At 50.3% G+C, this 5,289-nt stretch overlaps 2 pseudogenes; both read right to left on the bottom strand.

The window, feature by feature from the left end:
- Positions 1-495: 495 nt before the first annotated feature.
- Positions 496-1,691, bottom strand: LOC119332829 (annotated as a pseudogene).
- A 546-nt stretch (positions 1,692-2,237) lies between these two features.
- On the bottom strand, positions 2,238-3,467 carry LOC119332830 (annotated as a pseudogene).
- Positions 3,468-5,289: the final 1,822 nt, after the last annotated feature.

Genomic DNA, 5,289 nt, shown 5'->3' on the forward strand with positions numbered 1-5,289 from the left:
AGTGTGTGGTCGCAGCCCGGCGATGAAACCCATGATTTGGGGCACCGGTTGGTCACGGCCTTGGTGGACAAGTATAACGAGGATCACAATCTTTGCGAGGTTTGTTTGTCCTGTGGCGTCCCTCCCTTGTTCTACGCTATCAGGGGTTGCATTATCACTGTATCTCTTATTTTTTATCATAATAATTAATTGCCGATAGGTATGGTATTCCTGTTATTTTAGGATCTTGCATATGAATCCAAGGATACTGTGTGCTGCCAGTCGATTTGTGAGGGAGATAGTACGGCCATATCAATTTCACCGCGGACACTATAGGAGATAATGATATCGACAAGCTATGCTTTGCGGAAGTCATGTATAGGCAACAATTAGGCGAGTTGTCTGTCAATGTCTATGCATGGTTCAGCCCACTGATAGTGGCATGCCATACGATTACATTAACTATCCAGAGCCTAGCCCATAGGCACTGCCACACCACGCACACACATAAGATAGCTAGATTTGAACCAGGGTGGGAATGTAAAACATTACATCAAACCACACGACGTCCTTCCCCAAGTATCCAACAAGCATGCCCATGTTGGGGTCATAATACTCCAAGAGATTCATGCGAAACATAACTTTATCTCCTCGATAACTATGACGCCGGAGATAGTCTGCTCCATCTTGATACACTATTTCGTCATCACACATGGCAATCAGACGAATAGAGAACCGGTAGTCGAGGACATGCCGTGGTTCCCACCGTGGCGCCTTGTTGCCTTGACCATCATCGCACATCCATATCTCGACTAATTCGTTGAACCCTTGACGAGGCACAGCTAGCACCCCATTCAACTCGGCTAAGCTGGTGTCAAAACAGTCATCCCCTTCGTACCATGGAGGACCTTTCATGACTTTAAAAGACTCATCTTCAAGGCTGAAGAGGACAAAGCACGGCTTGTTTGCAACACCATCCAGAGACGATTCATCATTCATAAGCAAGTCAGGGTTGACTGTCCAGATCAAGGAACCCTTGAAGAAGGTCGCCGTCCGTCCTACTATGAAAGGGTACGGCGGTTGTGCGGACGTCTCACGCCAGCATTGGTCCTTTCCGACCGTGAACACTTCCATCCCCAGATTGCCCATGGCGTGTGCTTCACGGTGGAATAAACAAGCGACCTTGTAAGCGTTGTAGCGATGGTCGCGCCCGAAGACGAATGCTTGGTGGCCTTCTACTTCCAGGCACCGACGTGGCGCAACGCTGTTGGGGCTCCAAGGTAGTGTGAGGACTCGTGTGTGACTGGGTTGAGCACACACACGCTAGCCTCGGTGGACAACAACACAAGTCCGTCGCAGTGCGCGAACGCATGCCTCCTCCACGTCACCTCGGCAGGGAGCGAGGAGGTGTCATGTAAGAGGGCTGCGGCATGCGGCCGACTCTCCTCCCACCGGTACAATCTCGGGGTGGTGACCGCATCTTTGATTATCCTAGGTTCGATCACGTGGCTGTAGGCACGTGGTGCGATGAGCAGGCGATGGTATTTTTCCTTTTGCAGGGGAAGTCGGCGGAGGTGCGACTGAGCGAAGGAGGGATCTCCGGAGATGGTGTCGCGCCAGTCCTTGCAGACGCACCTTATCCGCCACAGTGATTTGACGGGCAGACGAACTAGGATTTCCCACACGATCAGCTCGTTTGGCAGACACGCCATCTTCGCCGATTGTGTTGGCTGCCGAAGCCGTCAGGACGCGAGGACCAAGTTGTGGCTGCGTTCGTATCCTTCTATTAAGCCTTTGATTTGGTTATTAATCTTGTGCTTATATATGCCCACGATAGATTCCAAACCGAGTCAGACACTAACTCGAACTTCACCATCTATGGGAACTAACTCGAACTTTTGGTAACAACACTTGGAATTTGTCTCGGAACTTGTTGCCTCCTGAAATCCGACGTTTTGGTTGTTGTGTGACCATGAACGGTGAGAGAAATGCAAAATATTCTTCACCTGGAATTCAATTTTCTCTTGCGATGCAGCCATGCATGGCGTCCTCCTCGGCTGCAAACCAAATAAGGATTTTTTCCGAAGAAACCGTTAGTGACCCAGTTATCTGAAGCTCGTCATCATGCAAGCCCCGGCCTTATGAAGTCATATCAAAGTCCATAATATTTACGTCGTTTAAACAAACTTTATTAAAAATAGCAGTGACGGTCCTTGCTGATTACATAGCTAGCAATAAGTAAGCCCGCTAGAAGCTATCTAGATTCTAACTAAGGTCGGAACATAAAATATTACATCGAAGCTTTTGACGGTCCTCCATGAGTACTCAGCAAGCGTGCCCATATCGGGGTTGTAATATCTCAAGACATTCATGCGCGCAATAGCCTTTTCTCCTTGACGAGTTCGACGCCAGAGATAGTCCACTGTATCTTGATACACTATCTCGTCAGTCGTCACCAAACGTGGCAATGAGACGCATAGAAAATGGGTAATCGAGCACATGCCGCTGATGCCACCGTGGCAGGTCGTTGCCTTCCACGTCATCGCACACCATATCTCGACCATTTCACTGTTGGGCCCTGGATGAGGCATGGCTAGCTTCCCGTTCACCTCGGCAAAGTTGGTGTCAAGATAGTCGGCCCCTTTGTACCATGGAGGACCGGTCATGACGCTGAATGACTCGTCTTCAAGGTTAAAACGGACAAAGCACGGCATGTTTGCAGCATCATCGAGATGTGAGTAATCATACATAGGCGAGTAATGGTCGATTGTCCAGATCAAGGAGCCCTTGAAGAATGTCGCCGTTAGTCCAGCTACGAAAGGGTACGGCGGTTGCACGGCTGTCTCACGCCAGCACTGGTCCTTTCCGATAGTGAACACCTCCATCCCGAGACCGCCCATGCCGCGCGTTTCACGGTGGAAGAAGCGGGCGACCTTGTAGGCGTTGGAGCGATGGTCGCGTCCGAAGCCGAATGCCTGGTGGCCTTCACCTTGGGGGCACCGACGCGGCGCAACACTGTTCAGGCTCCATGGCAGCACGCGGATTTGGCGTGTGGCAGGGTTGAGCACACGCACTGTATCCTCGGCGGGCAGAAACACGAGCCCGTCGCAGTGCGTGAGCCCATGCCTTGTCGCCGCCCCCTCGGCAGGGAATGAGGAGATGTCGAATAAGAGGGTCGCGATGTCCTTCTGGCTCTCCTCCCACAGGTACAGCCCCGGGGAGGTAACCTTCATATCGGCCCAGGGTCTTCTTGTGTCGCGGGGATCTTCCATGTCACTTTCGCTTTTGATACGTGGCGCGATAAGCAGGCTGTAGGGCTTCTTGACTTGCTGATGAAGGTGGTCGAGGTGCGCCTGAGAGAAGGAGGGGTCGGCGCCGGAGATGATGTCGCGCCAGGCCTTGCAGACGCACCGTAGCCGCAGCAGCGACTTGGTGGGTAGCCGGACCAGGATCTTCCACGCGATCAGCTCGTGAGGCAGGCACGGCATGGTCTCCGGTCGATGGACCAACTTGGGGCGTCCATCGTCAGCCATCTTCGAGCGTTTTGGCTGCCGCTGGTATGATTTGTGGCAGCGTGCATACACATTGTGGGATTTCGAGCGTCCAGCATCAGCCCTATATAAGCACGTACATACTCGACCGAGTCGGACATGGAAACTGTAGCTAACTCGAACTTGGAAATTTGGATAACATGGAAATTGACTCGGACTTGCCTCCTGAAATCTGATGTTTCGTTTGCCGTGTGAGGTGTGACTACGAACGGGAAAAATAATAATCTAAAAATAATAATCGAGGTGTGAGATTCGACCACTTTGCGATAGACACGTGGTGCGATGAGCAGGCTATGGTATTTTTCTTTTTGCTTGCGAAGTCGGTGGAGGTGCGACTGAGCGAAGGAAGGATCGCCGGAGATGGTGTCGCGCCAGTCCTTGCAGACGCACCTTATCCGCCACAGTGATTTGACGGGCAGACGAACTAGGATTTCCCACACGATCAGCTCGTTTGGCAGACACGCCATCTTCGCCGATTGTGTTGGCTGCCGCAGCCGTCAGGACGCGAGGACCAAGTTGTGGCTGCGTTCGTATCCTATAATTATTAAGCCTTTGGTTAACAGAATGACTAATTTACATTTAAATGTTTTTTAAAGATGTCACATCTAAGTTGTCCACCACATGATTATTGGCTTTAAACGGATTTGTACAAACTGTTGTCGTTTTCTTTGACGTGAACTGTTGCTTTTTGTCGTCGCTAAGGCCCGTGTCGCCGCACTAGTGTCCTTGGGCTGTTTGCCCGATCGGCCTTTCCCTTTTCATCTCAGTATATGTGGGCTTTTATTTTTTGTTATATTATATACGCTGGTGCGATCTGTCATTTTTGTTTCTTTTTTTTTGTCTGCACCTAGGCCTTTTTGTACAGGCAGAATTGAATGAGCTGGGCTGCGTTATTTTTTGCTTTCTTTTTTCTCCTTTATCTATTAAATTTATTTGTTTGTAATTTATGATTTTTAAATTTTATTATTTTTGGCAACATCAGTTTTCTGTCCAGACGTCTGATCTATTTATGCTTTGATTTTCACGCTCGAGCGATCGCACGCATTGCGATCAATCCGTGTCCCGTCATATCGTCTTGTCGGGCTGGGAGGCCTACAACGGAGCGCGACTATTTTTTGTTTTTTTGTTGGGCCTTCGTCGCCTTGGTTTGATACGGGCCTTTTTTAGAATATGAAGAGTCTAGCCCCATAGGACATTAGATTGATACGACAGCCTACATCGAGTCTGTCACTCTCCTTTCGCCTGTTCCCCTCCCTGTGTTGTCCCGTTCCCCTCCCATGTTCTTCCATTATTCCATTTGTTTTTGTTTCGAAATCTAAAGAAGTACATCGACTCGCAACTAGAGAAGGAGGGGGTGGTGTATGTGTGTTTGTCGATGGCCCTAGTTACAAGTCTACAATCGACTCGCAACTGAAGGTGTACCATCAACCCACAACAGGGGGGCGGTGTCTGTGTGTGTTTGTCGCCATCCCTGGTTGCATGTCACCCATCGACTCGCGACTAAGGTTGTGTGTGTTTGTCGAGAGCCCCCACTTGCAGGTCAACCATCGACTCGCAACTGGGGGGGAGGGGGCGTTCTCAATGTGTGTTTGTCGAGGGCTCTCAGTTGCAAGCCAAACATTGACTCGGAACTTGTGAAGGGGGAGGGGGAGGGAAGTGTGTTTCTACGGGTCTAGTTGCATGTCAACCATCGACTCGCAACTAGGGGTGTGTGTGTGTGTGTTTGTCGAGGGTCAACGGTTGCATGTCGACCATCGCC

The sequence above is a fragment of the Triticum dicoccoides genome, chromosome 7A (genome assembly GCF_002162155.2).
Source record: "Triticum dicoccoides isolate Atlit2015 ecotype Zavitan chromosome 7A, WEW_v2.0, whole genome shotgun sequence".
NCBI lineage: Eukaryota > Viridiplantae > Streptophyta > Magnoliopsida > Poales > Poaceae > Triticum > Triticum dicoccoides.